Source organism: Ictidomys tridecemlineatus, chromosome 7 (assembly GCF_052094955.1).
Source record: "Ictidomys tridecemlineatus isolate mIctTri1 chromosome 7, mIctTri1.hap1, whole genome shotgun sequence".
Classification (NCBI taxonomy): domain Eukaryota; kingdom Metazoa; phylum Chordata; class Mammalia; order Rodentia; family Sciuridae; genus Ictidomys; species Ictidomys tridecemlineatus.
The window spans coordinates 26,956,505-26,980,789 of NC_135483.1; positions in this window are offsets into that span (position 1 = coordinate 26,956,505).

Genomic DNA, 24,285 nt, shown 5'->3' on the forward strand with positions numbered 1-24,285 from the left:
GAACAGAAAAATAATGATTTTTGCCCTTCCTTGAACAAGCTAAAAGTGACAAGTAAACATGAGGAAAAAGGAAAGTCTCTAGGCATTTTTTGACAGGAAAATTTAAACACATACTATAAATGACTATAATATGGTGACACCGTTACTCTGCACTGATACACATTTTAGAAATGTCCTTAATTGAAGTGCAAATATAAATATTCATCCATTTCTGAATTATTTGCAGTTATTATTTTACTATAATAGGCCCCATGTCTTTGAACCTGTCATATTATTATGTGATCTCAGTGATCAAAAATATAATTATGTAAAAACCTACTAATGTTGAGAATATAGAAATTTTGGTTTGTAGAAATTTAAAATACTTCAGACTATGTAATTAATGCTATCAGTATATTCAGATATTAATTGGAAAATTGCACAAACTAAAAAGGTACATCTATACCTGGAATAAATATGCATAGTATTAATATATGTTTAGAGTAAATATGAAGTCCTTTATCTTATATATTCAAAAGAATGTGATAATACATCCCCAAGAAGAGGGTAAAATATGTAGGGTATAAGTAATTGAATCTACACTGCTGAGATTATTTTTCAGAAATGGCCCCAATAATGGCAAAGAACTTAGTCCTCCCTTTCTATGTAATCATGTAAGGCAGAAAATGAGTCCATTTTTAAATGGTAGAATCATACTGGGCCATGATTTTCTCTGTTCTGAAAGAATACCTGGTTTAGAATTAGAAGTATTTGGGACTCTAAAAGGCCTCTTCAGAGTTTGAGTGTAGAAAGGTGAAGTGATAGTATTGAACTCATGATTATCAAGAGGTAAGCCTATTTTGTGAGTAATAAGGTACTTCAGTTGGATTTTTATTTAATGTATTTCCATTGAATAGAAGTTTCTTGGACAAATAAGTCCCTGAACATTATGAAGGGACTGAACACTGAAAATGATTAGCAGCAAATCAATCTTTGCTCCATCATCTAAAGCAGAATTTCTTGATATCTAATGCGCTCACTCATGTATAAAACTCAGTAAGGTTGTGGGTGGGCAAGGGAAGAATGGAAGAATTCTGGATTAGACAGAGGGTAGGAGAGGGGTTTAGGAGTGGGAAAGATGGTAGAATGAGATGGACATTATGATCCTATGTACATGTATGATTACATGAATGGTGTGACTCTGCATTGTGTACAATCAGAGAAATGAAAAGTTTTGGCTCCATTTGTGTATGATGAGTTTAAATAAATTCTGCTGTTATGTATAGCTAATTAGAACAAATAAAAAACTCAGTAACATGAACATTTTTATTTAGTAGGCCTGGAATAGGGTCTGATGTTATGCATTTCTAATGATCATTTAAAAGATATTGAGTAATTTAATTTTGTATAGCAAGTTTTTAAAGGATGTCCCCTTCATAAATTGATTAGTTTCCTTATCTCCATAAAATTAGTAAGAACTATTTTATGTTGATCTAAAATTCAGAGATTTAGGAATGGGGATTAGGATTTAACTCAAAGGTAAAGCACTTTATTAGCATGTGAGACCCAGGGATCAATCCCCAGTACCAAAATTAATTGATTGATTAATTAATTAAATAAAATTCAGAGACTCAAACCATAGAGAAATGCTGAAAATCAAAAAATTTTATACACTTCACTTTAGCATAATGGAGGAAAAGTTGACTTTTTTCCCAAACCTTAAGGATATGTGTGTGTGTGGGGGGGGTAGGTGTGTGTGTGTGTGTGTGTGTGTGTGTGTGTGTGCGTGGGTGTGAATCGTCCTATTATGGTTTAAGAGTTGAACCATAGTTCTAAGTGTTATAAATGACAAATTCTTAGCATATATCAAATAAAGGATTGAAAAATTAAAATCGAAACATATTATTACTGAAAAGGTTCATTGAACAAATAAGAGGCTTATTTATCATTTGAAAATCGTACAAAATATTATTCCAGGTTAATAAACTAAAGAAAAATATTAAATTAACTATTATTTCAACATATGTAGAAAATTAATCTTATATCCAGAACCAAAAGAGAGTTGATGAAAGCAATTAAAAATGTCCAGTATTTGTAACTACATGCAATGTTCATGGATTGGAAAATTTAATGTTGGTAAGTCATAGACCCTAATTTTTTTCTGTAGATGTATGCCATCAGCATCATGGCCATTAAGTTTTGCTACAGAGAGATCCATTTTTAGTCATCTTCATTCCAATATGGTTGATTTAAAAATACTTACAGTAAAATTTATTCTTTTGTACTATAAAGTTTATGAGTTTTGACAAATGTATAGAATTATGTATCCCCTAACACAAATCAATATAGAATAATTCAATCTCTCTAAAACTCATGCCAGCAATATTTTTATAGGCAATAAATTCCCAAACTATTCTTTTCTTTTTTAAATCCTTATAATTTTTTTCTGTTTTAGGATATCAAATAAATGTTACTATAAAATATATAGCCTTGTATGTCTGGATTTTTATAACTAGAAAATGCATCAAAGATGCATCATATTAATAGAAACATTAGCTTTTAAAGATATTTATTAGTAACCCATTGTATTACTTTATAACACTAATTTAACTTTTGATTAGTTAAAGGATATTTGGCTTCTTCAGTTTTCAAAAATTGTGAGTGTAGCTTTTATAAACATTCACATATAGGCACTTGTATAAGGCTTGTTTTTTTTCTCAAGTATTTACCTGAGAGACCAAGTACTACATCAAATGAGTTAGGTAAGAATAAATTCATGTCATTAATGTGGAAGTAACATTTCAGTGGATATTGTAACCATGAGAGAAAACAAAGATTATTCTTTACTCTTTATTATATATTATTTTCTATTATAAAACAAAATTGAAGTACAGTAAAAAGAAAGAGAAATATAAACATATATGTACATATTCATATATAACATATATGAATATATGTATACATATATATCAATGATTTAAAATGTAATAGCACCAACAAAAAACTATAAAAGTAATAGGAAAAAATATGAAATTCCCTCTGAAATGTCAAAACAAAAAAATAAAGGAAAATAAAAAGTAAAAAGAAGATATTTGAGAAATACGGAAAATCGGTAGTAGAAGCTGTATTTAAACAGGTAATCAAGGTTTCAGTAGATATCAAATCAGAACCTCTTTAAAATCGTTCCATTACCCAATCCCTTTCTCACAACTTCTCCTTATTTTAATGCTTTCATCATGTCTGAAGTTTTTTAGTCCAAGAGATTTTCTGCTAATATTCCCATAGCCTAAGGCATTAATCCTAGAATCATTGTTTCTCTACAAACCTCTCATGAATCGGGTATAGACTCAAACATTTGTTTTAAATCAAGATAATGTAATTTCCTCCTCTTTCTCAAGTAATTGTTTGTCCCACTGGTTTATTTTACATTTATCATAACTTAGCTCAGTTTCCGATGATCCCACTGGAGTGTAAAATTGAGGTTAGTGGTATGCACAACTACAGTACCAATGTTACAAGAGTTCTTGGCATACACTAAATCCAGACAGAGGGTGGGGGGAGACGAGAAGTAGAGGAAGAAGAAGAAATAGGGGAGAAAGTGAGGAAGGAAGAAGGAAGGGAATAAGGAAGGAGGGAAAGTAGGAGGGTGAGAGGAAACAACAAAGTCAAGATTAAAGAAATCACCATTGCAGACATACACATTGGAACAGATTCAATATTCAAAAAATTCTATTGATAATATTGTTAATTTTTTATTTTCTAATACCTTCCTACCCCACCCCCTGGTACTGACTGAGGATGAAACACTGAGATATTCTACCACTGAGTTCCATCATTGGCCCTTTTTGGTTTTGTTTTGTTGTTTTTTGAGATAGGGTCTCAATCAGTTGCTGAAGCTGGCCTCAACTTGTAATCCTCCTGTTTTAGCCTCCAAAGTCACAGAGATTGCAGGTATAACCTCTGTGCCCAGCTCACCCATTGTTGTTTTCTAATAATTCTGCTCTAATGAAATAAAAATAAGTAGTATATATGTGTATATTTGTTAGCAGGTTTTCAAAAATTCTCCTTACCATTTGTACTTTGTGATTATACATTAAAGGCATAAAAATTATATTTTATTATGTAAACAGCATTGTATTTATTTATCACCAATTTATTTTTAATTGATACACAAAATTTTGCACTTACATGGGATACCACATGATGTTTCAAAACATGTACACATTGGATAACATTTATAACAAGGTAAACATATCTATTTTCTCAAACATTTAACATTTATAATGAAAACATTCAAATCCTTTCAGTTTGTTGAAATTGTTATCTATAGTCACCATACCATGCAATAGCTCATCAGAACTTCTTATTCCTATGTACCAGTAACTTACCACCCATTGATAAACCCTTTCCCATCTCTACCTGCAATCAATTTCTTTTTATGGTGTGTCTATTTGAATCATTAAAAATAAAACACTTGAAGACCCAGAAAGGAAGAGTTTTATATCAATCTGATATTGCTGTTGCTCTCTGAAAATTGCATCAAGTGATAAGTTCAGTTCAGTTAATGATCCTGTGCTTCTTATGAAATAAAAGGAGAAAGGGACAAGACTTTTAGCAATAAAACTTAAAAGCTCAGGACTGTTCCACCACAATCTTATGAATTACTCAAAGCACTTCTGAAGAGGAAACTCATTCTCAGGCTTATGACCTTTCATTGTTTTAATATTTTAGAGCACTTAAATCCGGAAAAAAATAATTTTATTAAGTCATCATTGAAATGAATATTTATATTTCCCTGAAAATAAAAAAAATATCAAAATACTGTGAGGGGCATTGTATTTTGATGATAATTGCATGGAGATTTTTCAGATTAACTATTTGATAAGGGGTCTATGGAAGACAGATCTTAGGCTAAAATCAGGGAGGCTCTACATTGTTTAAAATATTGCAATTATTCCACAGGTAAAAGAGTTTAGGTTAATGATGAATAATTCTCTCAATTCTTGCCACTTCTTTGGGAAAATAATGATAGTAATAACGAGTTTTTTGTTGTTTAAATTGAAAAAAATTGTTAGCTATAGCTTTTCTTTTCATAATTTCCCCTTAGTTTGATGATATTTTATTCCCTATGTGACTCTATGCAAATTTCTGCAACATGATTGAAATAAACCAGTCACACTTTATCTGCTATTTTCCTAAAATTTATCACTATTTAAGTAATCAATATTATTTTAAAAATCATATTCCACGAGTTTTACATGACCACTTTTCAATAATAAAGCAATAATATAAAAAGTAGAAATACAATTTTAAGTTTGATATTAATATTTAATGTCCCTTATTCTAATGAATTTTTCCAATAAACTTAATTAAAAATTGATTCTTTAAGAAGATTTTGTTACTATTTTTCCATTAAAATCAGCAAAATAATCAAGTGAAAGATTGATTTTCAGGGTTCTGAAGTGTGTCTAGCCATATCCACATACACACATCTCATAATATTGAACTTCACAAACACTGCATCTTTTGCAAACTATAGGATTTTAGCAAACCTGTGTTAAGTAATTCTAGCAGTGTCATTTTCCCAAAAGTATGTGTTCTCTTTGTGTCACTTTTACATTTTGATAATTTTTACAATATCTAGATTGTTTCATTGTTCTTATCTGTCACGGTTAACTGTGAACAGTGATCTTTGATGTTATTATCATAATAGTTTTGGGTGCCATAAATCTAGGTCATAGGAACTGGTAAACTTATTTGATAAATGTCGTACTGTTCTGAGGCCTCCATTGACAATTAATACACCTATCTTTCTCCCTCTCCTTAAGCTTTCCTATTCCTGAGACATAACAATATTAACATAAAGCTTATTAATAACCATACATGATCTCTAGGTTTTAAAATTAAAGGAAGAGTCATGTTTCTCACTTTAAATAAAAATCTAGAAATGACTAAATTTGACTTTTTTTTTTTAAACCACACTAAAAGCCAATATAGGCTGAAGGCTACGATTTAGGGGTCCAATTTGCTCAAAAGTTTTTGCACACAAATGAAAAACTCTTGACAGAAATTAAAAGTTCTACTGTGTTAAACAAATGAATGATAAGAAAGAAAGACAGACTTATTGTTGATATGGAAAATATTTTAGTGGTGTAGATAGAAGATCAAACCAACCAAAACATTTCTATTAAAGGCAGGGCGAAATCCATCAGAGCAAGTACCTAATTCTTCTGAGTTCTATGAAGACTGAGAGACTTGAAGAAGCTGCAGAAGAAAGTGTGAAGCTAGCAGAGGTTGGGTTTATGTGGTGTGTGGAAAGAAGTCACATCTCTAATGTGAAAGTTCAAGGTGAAGCAGTGAGTGCTCATGGAGATGCTATTGCAAGCCACCCAGAAGATGTAGCTGCAATAGCTGATGAACAACACCTTTTAAATGCAGGTGAAACAGCCTTATATTGGAAAAATATGCCATCTAAGGTTTTCATAGCCAGAGAGGAGAAGTCAATACCTGGCTTAAAGGACAAGCGTATTCTTGTAGGAGCTAAGGAAGCTGATGACTAAGTTGAAAAGAATGTTCACTTACCATTCTGAAAATTATAGGCCACTTAAGAACTATATTTAATCTTCCTGTGCTCCATAAAAAGAATAGTGAAGTCTTGGTGATTACTGAATATTGTAATCACAATGCTTTGAACTATTGCTCAAAACAAGATTTCTTTCTAAACATAACTGTTTATTGATAATGTACCTACTATCCTAAGAGTTCTGATGAAGATGTACAATGAGACTAATATTGTTTTTTTTAAAGAGAGAGAGAGAATTTTTTAATATTCATTTTTTAGTTTTAATTGGACACAACATCTTTATTTTATTTTTATGTGGTGCTGAGGATAGAACCCAGCACCCCGTGCATGCCAAGAGAGTGCCCTACTGCTTGAGCCACATCCCCAGCCCCACTAATATTGTTTTTATGCGTGCTGACTCCACATCCATTCTGTACTCTGTGAACCAAGAAACAAATGGACCTTTAAGATTCTTAAGAAATACATTTTGTAAGGCTATTGTTGTCATACAGTTATTTCTCTAATGTGCAAAATAAATTGAAAATCTTCTGGAAAGGATACTCTATTCTATGTGACATTAAGAATATTTACGATTCATGGGAGGAGTTCAAAATATCTATATTCATGATAAGATTTTGGAATGAGTTGATTCTAGCACTCATGGATGACTTTGATAGGTTCACGATTTCAGTGGAAGAAGCAATTACCAATATAGTAGAAACAACAAGAGAGCTAGAATTAAAAATGGAACCCAAAAACATGACCAAATGGCTGCAATCTCATTATATAATAAAAGTTTTTGGAAAATTATGTAGATGATCAGGAATGGGAACTTACTCTACAACTATTGAACTAAACATGCAATACATTTTGTTATTTATTTATTTATTCTTTTCAAAATAAGTAAGTTTCATACTGGGGAGGATGAGCAACTATAGTTTGGAAGATGATCCATAAGTCCCATATCTTATTGGCTCCATTCAATTTACCTTTCTGTATATATGACAGGACCTTACATCTCTCATCTTATAAAGCACAGTATGTAGACAGCTGATTCTTTGCAACATGCAGAAAGCTCATTTTATTCCCTTCATTTAAATGATTCTTTTAGGGGAAGAATTGCAACATTATTTTTGGTGCTAAGAAGTTGGAGACAATTTAGTTGTCAATTACTGGAAGAATGTATATATAGCATGTGGTAAATGCAGCAGAAGAAATGAAAGCTTTGCATGCTAATAACAATTTGGATGTTTCTTAAAAGCATAGGGCTTAATGAAATGGTAATAAAATGGTGCCACTTATACAAATTTATTGTATGTGCTCAGAATGGCCACTCACAATACTTAAGAGCATATACAAAAATGGCATTAATAATCATATCAGATGGGCCCCTGGTTGTGTAAAAGAGAAATGGAGTTGGAGTGAGACTACAAGAAATTAGCAAAATGAATAAATAAGAGATGTGTTATGCATGGACTGATGGTAATTGCATACCTGGAGCTAACAAATATAATTAAATCAATTCTCTTTACCTGAGGTCGAAAAAGATAAAAATCAATACCCACAAAAATAAATTATATCACCTTATTTCTTTTTTATACATAAGTAATGAAAAACTATCTAAATCTAAAAGTGAAGTAAAAATCATTAAAATCCTAGGATGTGTTTTTCATCATAATACTAATATTTTAAGAAAAAATTCCCTTTAAGGAAATTTCATGAGGCTTATATTTTTACTCTCTATTCTTTTCCCAATTGCTAGTTTCATAACTCACACACAAACACACACATACACCTTTGTGTGTGTGATGTGTGTCTCATAAAAGATAAATGTGTGTGAACATATCTGATTTTAAGTAGTTAAAGGACAGAATTGTGATATATATATAGGCACATACAGGACTTCACAAGAGTAAATGAAAGAAGATATGTGTATATATTGGGGTAAACACAAGATATACCATAGACATATCTTTAGGTAAATAAGTGATAGAAATATTGATTTATAAAATGCTTTTTTTTTACAGGGAAGGGAAATGATATTAAATGCCATTAAATATTGTACATAGAAATTTAAAATCAAAAATTGATTTTAATTTCACAAAAGCAAATGAAAGAAGATATGTGTATAAATTTGGGTAAACACAGAAATATAGACATATCTTTAGGTGAGTAAAAAATACAAATATTGATATATAAAATGATTTTTTACAGGAAGGGAAAGGATATTTAATACCATGAAACATTCTACATAGCCATTTAAAATCAAAAGGGACCAAAAATAAATTCAAATATACATGTATAGTATAAGCTATGTACTTAGTTAGGCATCAGGGGTACATGATGGATGAGGCAGATTTCTCTAGCTACTTTTAGAACAGGCATTTCATCTGTTTTGATGGGTTTAAGGTTTATATAGCTCATGTGACCTATGCTGGGCTCAGCTGGGCTGTTTCACTTCCAGTTATAAATCTTAAGGTTTGGATTTTTATTGCACATGGGACTGTCTCTTTTGTTTTTAAAGACACACATACACACACACACACACACACACACACACACACACACACACATAGGCTCACATACACAGGCACACATATGCACACACATCTTAAGTATTATTCTAAGTATTTACCTCAAGACCCAGGCTGAAAGTATAGCAAATATCTAGTGGGAATTTTCTTCACAGTATTGGCAGAGGGTCAAACGTGCAAAGAAAAAACACAATTTCTTTAAAAACCTATTGTTTAAACTGATTCATGTCACTTTTACTACACTCTTTAGGCCAAAATTATTCTAACAGCTGAGACCCAAATTGTTTGGGGACGAATATTTCTATTCCACTATTGAGATAAAATATGAAATGGCATGGCTAATATGCTATGGATAAAAATAAAGGCTCATTGCTCAATTTATCATGTTCATCACCTCGGCTACAATTACACTATTCTCATACAGAAAATATATTTACTCCTTAAGTTCTTGCAAAGTCTCATCTACTTATGTTATTAGCCTTGAGGTCCAACTTAATATGCTCTATATTATGTTGGACATAGCTCTTTATGATCTGAAAATTTATGAACATACTAGTTATTTGCTGAACCTACCCCATGATGAAACAGGAACAAAATCTTCACTAAACACTGCCATTTGCAAAGGAATAAAACAAGAATTGCAAAAGAATTACTGGCTTCCAGTTAGAAAATCCTGATGGAGAAATGATTTCAGCTCCATTTTTCCTGGAGACCTGGATTATATCTGATTTTGCCTCAGTTCTATTCCCTAGTACATAGTTTTTCAAAGTTCTAAGCTTATCTTTTGGAAATTGTCAATCATTCCTGTCCTCCAACTTGGCCTGTAATGCAAGGGATAATATAGAATATCTTCTTCATAGCTCAGTAGTGTTCTCCATTTGCTTTCTGCATGTAGAACATGGGGGAGAACTCTTTTTCCTGTTAAACTTTCTGGCTCTCTTTCAATCCAGGCTGACATAAATTTTGCAAATACAACTATTTCACAAAGCTTGTGGTTTTATTTGGTATTTGTCCTCAGTATAGTCAAAATTCACACTGATAGGGTGGTGCTGAAATTTAGTAGTGGAGTGCTTGCTTCATATGTGTAAGGCACTGGGTTCGATACTCAGCACCACATAAGAATAAATAAATAAAGGTCTGGGGATGTGGCTCAAGCAGTAGTGTGCTCGCCTGGCATGCGCAGGGCACTGGGTTGGATCCTCAGCACCACATAAAAATAAAATAAAGATGTTGTGCTCACCGAAAACTAAAAAAAAAAAAAAAAAAAAAAAAATTAAAAAATTCTCATTCTCTCTCTCTTAAAAAAAGGAACAAATAAATAAATACATATATTGTGTCCATCTATGACTATTTTTTAAAAAATATTCACACATTATTTTTCACATATACTTGTTTAGGCTAAGAAATATTCACTAATTCTTTCTTGAAACCATTCTGGCTAATAAAGTCTCTTAGGGAGCTTCGTCATTGTTTCAAAGTCTTTTACCGAAGGTGGCATAGAATAGAGACACCTTTGTTTTGTTCATGCCAATAATCTTCTTTTCCATCTCTTCTCTGTGCTCTCTCCACATCTCCTTCTGTGTTTTTCTTAGAGAGAGTAAGAAATAAGTGGTTTATTTTCCACCAGTATGAATGTGTTTAAAATGTGCTTATATTCAGCTCTCTCTTAACCCTATGTTCAATATAAAAACATGATAATCATATTGTATTAGTTGCTCAATGTCTTATTTAGTAACAAGTATTCAATTGTAGCAGACCTTGCTTAATATGTCCTATATTAAACATTATTTTCAATGAAGAATCTCAAGCACAATGAACTTAGTAAATATGCCCTAAGCCTTTCTCAATCAATAACTACTTAAGAAATTAGTAGCTACAGTCATTGATCTTGATATAGTTTTAGGTACAGAAATTTTTCCAGAAATTTTCATATACTAGCAATAGCTTTGTGTTGTCTATTCTCCTAATTCTTAGTACAGTCTGAAATAATTAACTTTGACTGTGAGGAGTACTAATACTCTTTTTGTATCTCAATTGTGTCTTACCAACATAGGCACAGTTTAGCTAAGACTCTTTTGCTTGTAAATTATCAGAATAGTTAAAACAATTTCAGATAAATTATCTGCACAGAAATCATATGATAAAAATTCCTATGACATAAGATGAAAGAAATTGAAATGATGTGTAAAGTATTAATGTCTCTTTTCTTAAGTTATGAAGCATATAGAAATATATGTTCTTGAAAAAAAAGCATTATAACATGTTGGTTTCTCTATGAATTGTACATTTTAAAATTTTCTCTAATACCTCATCCTGCATGTACTTAATTCTTTCATTACCTTCCACATTCATTGACTTTGGCACTGGGCTCTGATTCTTTCCTCTACCTTTCGTCTCTTGGCATCATGAAAGCTTTCGGTGTCTATATAAATACAATAGTAAACATCCTAAAATCAATTTTTATCTTTTCAGATACATGACCTCACTGTTCTCAAATTCAACTTCTCATCCCTGTGCCAAAAGTCAGCCTTGTAATCATCCTCAGAAATAATAAATCCCAATATCCATGACTGCAGTCGGAGATCTGTATCCATATTTGTCTTTTGTGTGTCACTTTTCTTTCTTTTTAACATCATCAAAGAATTTTACGCATTTACCCTCTAGTAAGCATCACTTTATCCGATACCTACTGATTGGATTTTCTCTTGTATTGAATTTTTATTTTATAGCCAGCCACATAATTTTTCTCTTACTAGCTATCTTTGTGCCATTACATTCTTGCTATATTGCATCTGTTTTCCTCAAACAGCCATCCCAGCATCAGTCCTTAAAAATCCCTGTTTTTTCCTCAGGTATTTGGAGTTCTGAAAAATTACTTTTGGAGAAATGCACACAATTCTGCAGAGAGCTGTCATTAGTCATTGTGAATTTCCAAGCTCATTTTATCACCATCATTTCCAACCCTTTACCATTCTGATTATATAGTACTCAAATTGTAGAGCATCTTACTGTTTTCATTGTTAAATAGCCAGAGTTTATTAATGTTACTATCAATTACCCCAACTCTCCACATACTCCATCTTTTCATATGAATACATAAACTAAATCTCATCATTAGTAAACATAAATTTTCTACCTTCTCAAAGTAAGTCTCTCAATTTTTTCCTTTAACCACACTCCATGTACTCAGAAATTTACTTTCATAAAAACTACTCTTTCCCCTTTATTACTTTTCTTTCCATGAGCTCATTAGTCACTATAAACAGGTATCAATGCCTATGCTGGCCTGAAAAATAAAATGAAATAACTTATCTTTTGATGCTGAATTATTACCTAATAATTGATTAGTATGCTTTGTCACTTTTGAATCTAAAATTTTAAGAGTAGATTCATTTGCCGTCCATTCTACTCACAGCACACAAACTTAAGTACTTCACCATCTGGCTTCACCACAAGATGTTCATTGAAAGTTTTGTGATTTAAGTCATTCATAACATATTAGTTTCTAAGCAAAAATGACACTAAAGAAATAAACTAGTTTATTTGGCCACCTCCAAATCAACCTTTGATATTTTAGTAACCGTAATATACCCCTTCTGTGAACATGCCTCATTATCTTCAGTGACAAACTAATGGATCTCCTCCTGGCCCAAATAATTTATATTAGTTTATAGTTAGTCCTTCTAATTAGGGCTTGATTTGAGAAATTGACATGATGAAACAGAAACAGTGCTGGAGAACTGGCATATAATCATGGTTAAAATACTACAGCTGTCTCTTACAGAACCCAATATAAATCCAGTGTATATATGAAGACCCGAGAATCATGAATACACTCACCCTGGTAGTAAGCATGAAGGATACTTTGTCTTCAGTTTTCTTCTGAGTTTGTTAGATTTAGAAATCTGATAAGAAGTTTCTGTTTTGGGGTCATGCCACTCAAAGGACTCTTATTCAAAGTTGAACCTTTAGAAATAAACCGAACATGCCCTTGGCTTCTAAACCTCAACAGAAAATTGGATTCTCTGCTGTGTCACTGAACTTAGTTCCTGACAAGGACTGCTAGTGTGTTCATTCTTTGTGGTTCAGAAAAGGGCTCAAATTGGGAAAGAAAGAAGGAAATGTCAAGCATCAAATGGAAATCATGGGCACAAGTCTAATAAATTCAAGAGAAGTAATCTGAAGTCTTTAAATAGGAATGCAATTTAACCCTTTTCTATCATGACAATTTTCTTAAGTTAGTGTAAGGTATTTACAATATTCTGAAATATTTATATTACTCTTTTCGAGGCGTCTTATTTCAATTCCTTATTTTTGAAAAATCTGCATTATATCTGAAAGTGTTCTGATCTGGGAGGGATTAACTGGACCAAATAACCTGTCTTTAGTTATATGTCATGCATATTTTTCATGATGTTTATAACTTCAGAAACTATTTTCAGCTATGCTATCTTCTTTGGAAGAACCATCATAACAATTCATACATATTAAACTAATAATATATATGCATGACATTTATTATCCAGATTCCTCATTTCTTTAACATTTTGACAGAGAAACCACTTTCCAGTACATACAGTGCCTATGGCCAAGCTCTGCGCAATGGCTTCCATTAATCTCTGGGAAACCTGGGAAGTTTAAAAAAGATAGCACAATGGATTTTAGAACCTGAGATTTTTCTCAGCAACTGAAAGAAACAAGACAGACTCAAAGAAGAGCCAAGTTTTTCTAGGTCAGCAGCCTGGGATTTCTTTTAGTGTCAGGAATCATTCACTTTGGTAATGCAGTGTCAGCGTAATATCAATGTTCAAAACAGAACTGTCACAGAAAGCATGATTGGAAATAGAACCTGTAGTGAATACGAATCAGGTTTTACCTTACTGGGAAAATATCAGAGTAGATCTACTTGAGGCCAAGAATTGAATTCCCTGATAAGACTTGGAAAAGGAGTAGTTCATGGGGAATTTTAAAAATTCATTTCTTATTTTAATACAGTGTAACAGTAATATATGACTATACACATGAATGTTACTGATAGAAAAAAAATTAGAAAGCTTAAGTGTTATTAAAACATTTATAAATAACTGAATAAACAATGAAAAATTTCCAAAAGTTTGTACTTAGCTATATGAAAGAAACCAAAGTGAATAAAACAATTGTATATCTTATATTCCTTTCCCCATTCTTATACCATTTCTAGTTATTTTTTTCCTCTTTCACTGAGGTCCTAGAGATAACTGAGTAAAATCTCCTAAGATCTAGTTGAATCCCCAAGTTATTGAACAAAGAGATTCCTTTAACTCATGGCCTATGAATTTCAAAGTTCTAAGCTCAATATACCTTATTCCCAAATCAAGTTTATTTCGTTTCAGTTTTTCAAACACTGATGACAATGGGTTTCATAGCTACGAGATAGTATGTGTTTTTAAAGAAAAGTAGTATGATATCTGTGAAACACTATTAAGCATGGAGTTAAAAGTTACCTTTGAATTTTAGATTTAACTTTTTATGGTCAAGTATTGTGGTTTGAGGAAATATCATATTTTCTGATCTTTTTATTTCTTCTTTTGTAAAATAAGAAAATGATATATTTTTAATTCAAATGATTGGTAATGCAAATAAAATATAGCATGAAAAATTCTGTTGATTAATTCAATAAATCACTAAATCATTATTATCAGTTATTAATATTTTATTATATACTTTTTCTTACCAACTCATTTAAGCTATACATAACTTTCACATTTTCTGATACAAGTTAAAGATGTGATCATTGCTCATTATAGCTAGTGACACATGGAAAGAAAGTATACTAGATACACCCACAGATGTAATTACAGGGTTGATTTCAGAGACATTGCCAGGTGGATAGACCACATTCTGGAATAAGAAAATATAATAATCATACATAAATCATGTCACAGTCATCCCAGAAATCATAAATTTTGACATGCTTTTTACTTTTATAGGAACTAATTTAGAAATTAGAGTTCACAATATAATCAAATAAGGGATCTTATATAATTTGTTCTAGCACATAGCACAGTACTTGCTATACAAAAGATATTTAATTTAAAAATTTGCTTATGTGAACCAATGTATAAATGATTAAGATAATAAAAATATCTACATGTCCAAGTAAAAACAATTAGAAACAGCAGAAAATTAGAAAACCATCATTAGCTTCTCTTTCTTCTATCCCGCTGAAATCCATCATGAGGCTCTATTCTACCTTATATATAATCAATCTATTCATTCCTTTCCTTTACCATGGCTAATCTATTGAATCAGCTATGATTACTCTTCCCTATACACAACAATGGTTTCCTAATTATTTCAAATGCACTTACCACACTGTCAACAAAATGTTCTTTATATAATGTGTATCATGTAGGTTATGCCTATGTCTAAAATATCCCCATAACTCCAATAAAGCAATTCCACACCCTTGTGCATTGTGCATATCACAACATCATCCATAGTACTTCCTCATCCTGTGCTCCTTATCTCAGGGGCCTCACTCTCCTGTCATACTCTAGATTAAGCTACTAGTAGATCCCAAATTGGGCCAGGCTTTTTCATCCTAAGTTATCTTAGTATTCTCTTTTCCCTCAGTATCCACATCCTTTCTGAATATCCCCTTTATGTTTTTCTAGATTATCCCCAGTTTCATCCTAAAAAATGATTTCAGATGGTACATCCTTAAATAGTATTTAGATAGTCCCCAAATTCTGCAATCAGCATGGCCATTAATTCAGAAACTGACAAGGGGTCATGGGGGATTAAGTAAAGACAAACAGACACACATAGAGAAAAAGCTGGGGCCGAGTGTGAATTCAAACTCTGCTGGAGGATGAATGACCCAGAGGTAGCTTAGCATATTTATTATATAGGTTTTGTCATCAAAAAGTTATCTGTGAGAAAGTTTCAGCAAGCAGAGACTTGAAGGTTGCAGTGAAAAGTGTGACACAAGGATAACCTGTTATGCCCAGAATTCTATATCCCTAGGAGTTGGTAAATGCAGCCATGGGGCAATGAGAAACCATGGCGTAAGTCACTGCTCTCTACCTCCAAACACTAATTTAAAGTAAATTTAATGTTTTTATTGATAAATGTTATTAATTATTCTTTATTTGTAATATTTTTACTTTTCCCTAAAATGCAAAGATGCATTTAACTAAAAATATATTAAATACTATCAAAGTATGAAACAACAATTTATTTTCTGAGAAAATAATAAAAACTTTCTGATGGGCAGTTTTTATTTTTTTTTTTACATATAAAGCTGTTAACACTACATTTGATATTATATTTATTTATTTTTCTAACTTTAATTTTTTATGTTTAGGTAGACTATTTGTGTTGGAGAGTTGGTCCCCAGGGAGGTGCTATTAGAAGGAGAGGAACTTTAAGAGTTAGGCTTCAGCTGGAGATCTTTACATCATTGAAGGCATGTCCCAAAGATGGTTGTGGGATCCTGCCCTCTTCCTTGTTTCTTCTTCACATCTTGGCCATGGTGTGAGTTGTTTTACATGCATTCCCATAGTTGCACTCCCTGCCTTGCCACATGCCCAAAATCAGTGAGGCCAATCAATCATGGACTGAAACCTCTAAAACCAGAAGCCAAAAACAATTCCATTACTCTTTGTAAATTGATTATCTCAGGCAATGTTATGGTAATGGAAAGCTGACTAACCCATTAGTCCAAAATTTATTGCAATAACAAGTGTATTAATCAGAATTTTCCAGAGGAACAGAAACAATTGTGTGTGAATATATGTATTCTGTTATATAAAATTATGTATAATTATATATATAAATAATCATTTCATTAATATATAATTATAAGAAACAGAAACAATAATATATATACAAATATTTTGTTGTATATGTATAATTCTATATTATATATAATTATACACCTATATAATTAGAAGAGGGTATTTATTAGATTGGCTTTCATGATCAAAGGCTGCACAGCCTCACAATGGCCATCAAAAAGCTTGAGAACTGAGAAAACCAGTAGCTGCTCAGCCTATGAAACTTGATATCTCAGAACAAGAGAGACTAATAATGCATTTATGGTCTGAATAGGAAGACTGGAGACTTGCTGGTAGGATTCCACATTCAGAGACTGAAAAATATGGAGTTTCATGTCCATGTGTAATGGGAGCATTAAAATCCACACCCTAGAGAAGAACCAAGCTTGCATGTGTGCATTAGCTTCCTCCTTCTTCTTACCACTTTTGTTGCATCTGGGCATCCAGCTGTTGCCTGGTGCCACTCACATTCAGGGCAGGGTTTCTTTCCTGTTATTTCACGGCAAAGCATGCAAATCATCTCTGGAAACACCTCACAGCCACTCCGAGAAGTGTGCTTTACCAACTTTCCAGGTATCTCTCAATCTAGTCAGATTAACAACCAAGATTAACCATAAAAACCTATGACTATTATAACATATAAAATATTTGACAGGAAAAAATGCCATTCAAGAAATAGGAATAGAATCTGAACAAAAATTGTGTGTATGTGTGTGTAGTGTACATATACACACTAATGTACTATAATATATTAATCTGTTAATTTGAGTGTTAAAGGATAAAATCATATAAAGTTGTGTATACTTTTAAAATATACTTATTATTTTCATTGCTATGCATTTGGTCAAATTTACTTGCTGAGGAATAATACCCTAATTACATAACTTTCCTCAAAATCAGATTCATTTGTACCACAGAGACTTCATACTTAACTTACTTTTCTTAGAAATGTTTTCTTTTCCTTCTATTTTAAGGAACAGCAAGAATTATTCATACTTTCTTTAGTCATCTATTAGGCAAGTTAGAGAGATCTTTTATATAATAGTGGAAGAACTAGCCATCATTTCTGGAAAACTCTGAGAGAGAATAACTAAACTCAGGACCATTAAAATGGCCTGTGTAGTGCCACTGGTAGGTTGAAAATGGTCAGAATGTGGCAGAGAGCACAGAAGAGTATAGCATTTCACCGAAGTAAAGCTAATGTTACTAATCATGACATTAGGGGTTAACAGGGTGAAATATCTTACATTATTTCAATTCAGACATTTATTAATGATTCTTATGGAGAAAATAAAACACCAAAGCAAAACATGAGGTGTATAAAAGAAACAACTGTGGCTGGTGTTGTTCAGGTGTAACATACCTGCAAGCATGCCCAATGCCCTACATTCAATACTCAGCACCACAACATTACAAAAAAGAAACCACTAAAACAAAATGACACTTAGTGTATGCAAGTTATATATAATTTACCATCCAAATATAGTAAAATTTCAGAGTAAAAAATATTATTATTAAGACAAACAGGTGTAATAGTCCTAAATTGACAGTGATCCAGATAAAACATGATATATTTTCATTCCAATTATGTAGAGAATTCATATTTAATCTATTTTTAAAAAATAATAAACAGGGGTTGGAAATCTTTTAGATGAAACCATAGTAGAACAAAAATTCACTGTGGTCTCTATGATTGGGGAAGTATATACATATTTAAAGTGCATAATTTTAATTGATATAGATAATCTTTTTGTTGCTAGATCAAGGATTGTGAAACTACAGGTCAACCTGTCATCTATTTATGAACAGACATGACTTAATGTTTTTATATATATTTGTGATGACATTTTAAATAATGATATAAGAACCTAATATAACATTCCAGATTTTGCTGTTTGTCCCTAAAATCTTAAACTATTTGCTATATAATCCTTGAAGAAAATTTTTTTCTACCTGTTCTAGTTGAAAAGCAAACACCTAACCTTCAGATTAGAATACTTCATTAGATAACACAGACATACCCAAGCTGTATATTTCACATACTGAAAGTCTACCATGTTTCTGATATTGATATCACCCTCTGTTATGTTGGGGTAAATAATGGGGGGGGGTTCATGTGTGTGTGTATGTATACATACACATATGCAAATATAACAATAATTACATTATATGGTATATATGTATTCAATATATTTAAATTTATTGAACATGTATATAGATAGATTTTTCAAATAATATGTACTTATATATTGCAAATAGCACATCTCAATAATCTACATCCTCTGTTTGCTTCAAGCTTCAATATCATTCATTCTTCATGGCTCAGAACTTCCTTCTATAAAATTATACTATTACATTTTACCTACATCACAAATATTTTTGCTTTGTTTTATACAGGGTCTTGCTATGTTGCTCAGGGCCTTGCTAAATTGCTGATGCTGCCTTTGAACTTGTGATCCTCTGGCCTCAGTCTCATAAACTGCTGGGATAACAGGTATACTGGAAAAAAGCAAACAAAGGAGACACACACACACAATGAAGAGGCAAGAAAAAAGAAGAAGTGTCTGCTCCTCCCCTCAGCCACATTTATTTATCTCAAAAGTTACATAGCTTGTCATTACCATGACTACATTATGATTTAGTCTTCCTTTAATCCCAGGTGCCAGCTAACTGAGATAAGGTCCAGGTAATTATAAACACAGAACCCATTTTCTCCAAGGACATCACCATAGAAACTAGATAGTGCACATGTATGGTTATCTTAATAGCTTCAAGGAGAAACTGTGAGCATTCCAAGCATGGGAAACAGAGGGCCTGTTACCCCCAGGAGTTTGCTCATGAGAGGAATACTTCCCTGTACATTTCCATGGTCAGAATACCTACCGTGTACACCACTGCCCTTGGTCTTCATTTTTCATTTTGAGACATGGCCTTAATAAGTTGCAGAGGCTGGTCTCAAACTTGCAATCCAGGAGGCCTCCTCAGCTGTGAGCAGAGATGAGAGCCACCATGCCAGGGTCAATTCATTCTTATGAACTATAACCAGTACTTTGCATAATAGGATGTCTTAAACTTTTTTCCTTCTATTTGAATTGTCTTTTCCTTTGACCAACATCTCCCAATCCCATGTCTTACATCCCTGACAACCACCATTGTATTCTCTACTTGTGAGTTCAAGATTTTTATATTACACATATAAGTATTATCATTTATATTTTGATAGTTCAATCAATATAGTAACTGCTAAACCTGTTTTGGAGATATTCTATAAATGATATTTCCTGATGTAGTAGAGCAATTATATAACTTTGTACATTTTGTTTGTTAACATGAGCTCAAGTATCTCAAAAATTAATATTCCTGGTGGGCATAGAGGCCCACATTTACAATCCCAGCTACTTAGGAGACAGGAGAAGGAGGCAGGAGAATTGCAATTTCAAAGGCAGCCTCAACTGGGTTCCCTCCCGGGTACTGAAGCAAGAACAAAGGTCAGGCATTTAGTGTAGATAGATGGTCTTTTCTGGTCAGGAGAATGAAGCAGAATAGGGGAAGATAGAAGCTGATTCAAATGGAATGGGACGTTAATACCTACAGGACATATCCCCCTCCTCTCACTGGTGGCTCCTCTTGACAGACCATGTAAAATGGTGAGAAGTACCCCTAAATTACCCCTTTCTCACCTTTTTGCCACAAGGGTGGGATAAAAGGAAGGAAAACCTGGAATCTATAAAACGACAAGATTCACCCCATCCATGGATACCAGCTCTGGGCCCCCTTCTCTGTGGAGAAGTCCCTTACTATTCTTTAAATGAAACTTACTTTTTTACACTTGCCTTGGAATTTCTCTGGTGTTCAGTCTTTAACAGCTGGGGAAATGGAACTCATTTCCAGTAACAGTATAACCAAAAGAAAAAAAATAAATTAAAAAAAAGAGATAAAGACAGAATGAAATTCATTTGTGTCTGGTCTTTAGAGCAATCTGAGAACTCATCATCTATATTTCATGGGGTTATATACTACATTAAATTTCCCTTTTCTTTTTTAATGATTCAGAGATTGTTATTTTAGCTATTCTTGCACATTTCAAGTTTAAAAAGACATACATATGTCATGTTTTGATTACAATATTTGTGAATGTATTCTGTCTCAAAATGCTATGTCTTACTAAAAGAGAACTTAGAACTTAGGAGCAGAAATGTAACCTCAACAAAAGTAGAATAAAATAAATATTCTTTAGCATAACTAAAGACCTTCAACACTCTTCATTGTATACTTGATGCTTCCCTCTAGAGTCCAGAATCAGCCATATTTCATATCAATCAGAAGTAATGAAGCCAGATTTAAAGACAGGTAGTCAGTGTAGAAGAAGTAAATTGGGTCAGATTGAGAAAACAGAGGCCACTTTGAGTATGGGAAATTGAAAGCTTCCTCTGGGAGATCAGAATGTTCAGGTCTACAGAGCCCTTTGATACTACCCCAAACCCAAAAGGTTGTAAGGAAGCAACTGCTGAGCAGACAAAGAGCTACTAATAAATGTCCCCTGTGCTTCCACTCCCTTCCTGCCTAGCACTCCATCTAAGCCCTTCCAGCTCACCTGCTCATCCCCTGGCCAGTACACCAACATCCCCTCATCTCTACGCAGGAGGAGGGGAAATTGACAAGATAAGGGAGAAGAATTGCAGGAGAACAGGGAAACTTTAAATGTATAAAAGGGACAGGACTTCCTCAAAGATAAGGGAGAAGAATTGCAGGAGAACAGGGAAACTTTAAATGTATAAAAGGGACAGGACTTCCTCATCTCACAGATGCACCTTTGGGTCCCTTCTTCCACCCAGGAGAAGTCTGTTTTGCTATCCTTTAAAAAAGTTTCTTACTTTCTACTCTATGGATGCCCTTGGCATGCTTCTCTGGTGTTATACTTCAACATTTGAGGAAGAAGCAGGAGTCATGAAGGTAATCCGAAAAGGCAGCATCAGTAACATATTTTAATATAAAATAATACATTTTCCCATGGTTCAGTATATAAACATTTGCCTAGAGTGTAATAAAGATAGAGTCACTTTCCAATTCATAAAATGGATATTATGGTAGACAACATAAGTGAGCTTAAAAATGGTAATGTAATTACTTAAACCATTCAAGAAATCTGGCAGGCAAAAATTATTTCTGGAAATGCTAAATTCTTTTTTCTGATGCAATGAAGTAGTAATATTTAAACTTTAGTAAAATCACTTAGAGTGCACTAAATTGCACAATTAATAAAAATCTGTAATGTAAAAACATATTAAAAGTACTATGATTAATATTTATATAGCATAAAGTTAAAAGAAAGTCCTGTATAGGAATTTGTATGGAATGCTAAAAAAAAAGAATGTATTCAAGGAAGTGTGATATTAATCAATGCAGATCAAAATGTTTATTCTTCAAAATTATTCCAGAAACTTATACACTTGCAAAGTTTATGGGTCCAAATATGTGTGGAGTGTTTGGAACAGAAGAAAATAAAATAACTAAAGAATACAGGAATTCTTTTTTTTCTTTTAGAGCCACTAAAAACAGAAAAATAAATAAATTTTGAATGTCTTTTTAATATCAAGTTTGTACATTTATAAAATGTATTTAACAAGTATATTTGAACATTTAAAACAATCTTAGAAGCATAATTAAAATTATGAAGAGGTAATTATTAATAACATGAATAATAAATCCTATTATTATTTAATTGAGCTACTGCCTAATTCAAATTATTATTATTTTTTGCTGTGTACAATTGTCATGTTAAATTGATATTGAGAATGTCTCAAATATTTTTCTTAAAACAAATGATGCTCTTTAAACTAATAAATGCCATGCTGTTCAGGGATTACATTCTTTTTATTATGGCAACAGAGCTCAGAGAATGCTTTCTTACTCCTCAGATATACTAATTTATAAGTTTGCTTTTGTTTCTTATTATATCTAAACACTATCATTAGAAAGCAACTAGAAATGACACTTTTCCACATATCAAGACAACTACTCTAACATCTATCCTTTCTCTGTAATTGTGTTTCCCTTAAAGAACTTATTCTCTTTGATCTTACAACAATTTTTAGTGTACCCATTATAGATATTCACTCTTTTCTCCTTATGTATGCTTTCAGCAACATTTTGCTTATATCTATGTTTTTAATGTGCCTTCCCATACTGTCTGCATTAAATCCTGAGCCTAACTCACATAATATTTTAGGGACACTTATTTCCCAGGCTCATCCTACTCTGGGGAAAACAAACATATCTTTAATATATGATTTGATGATAATGACCTTGATATTCTCACAAAACATTAGGAAATATGTGTAACTAAGTTCCAGCTTCTTTGAAGTTAGTATATGATAGAAACAGGAGAAAAAATTTTCAGGTGCGTATTTTCTTTCTTATAATCAATTCTTAACAAAGGACTATGAAACAACAACAGAACAATTGTGATGTCCACTTTGGCCATCCATAAAGGTCTTGAGGAGTTGAATACAAAAATAGGTAAGTCCAGACCACATGTAAAAATAAACCACTAACTCTCAAGTACTGTTGCAACCCGTGGAAAAGGGCAAGTCATACTTTTATAGCTTTTAGATCAATATAGCCAATACTTGGTCAATAACTAACAGCTTCTCTGATTTTTGCCTTTACTTCTACCTTGGGACCAATCAGAGAAAGCAATTTATGTACCTTTAACCAATCACAGAAGATACCCTGCTTATAATTAGCCAGCTTCAAGCTTCACCATGAAATACCTAACCTTTATTTTTCCACAATAAAGTTGCCACATTTTTCTATCTTTAATTTCTATCATATGTAAATGATGGTCTGTCTCTTTTTCCAAGCTCTAAATAAATACTTGTTCCCATTTGGGTTGTCTTCATTCATTTTCAGTTTTCCTAGAGGTTTCAACAAGATGTAATGTATATGGCTCTATTTGGCCCATCACTGTGGACCACAGACTTCAACTAGGTGTGGTACCCCTGGAAATCCCTTGTGCCTTGTGGTAACTCAGTGCCAGGTATGAACTCTGCTCTCTTTGCATTGATTTTCTTGGCTATTTATTTTCAGTTTGGTGTTTGGTTTTGATTATTTGTTCCTATCTGTTTGGCATTCTTGGTAGAATCATGTCATTTCTTTTCTTTAATGTTTCCTGTCTTTTATGTTTTTGCTTTGTGTTGTGCTTTTGGTCAGATTAATGAATAGCAAAGTGGAACAGATTATACATCATCTTACTGAATAAGATAGTTTTTTTTTTCTGTAAGGTTTATCTTATGAGAAATAATAATACCATGGCCTATGAAATTAGTCTTTTGACTTTGATTGGACAGCTAGTATCCCTGGTTCAGTAATATCTTACAAGGTTTATTAT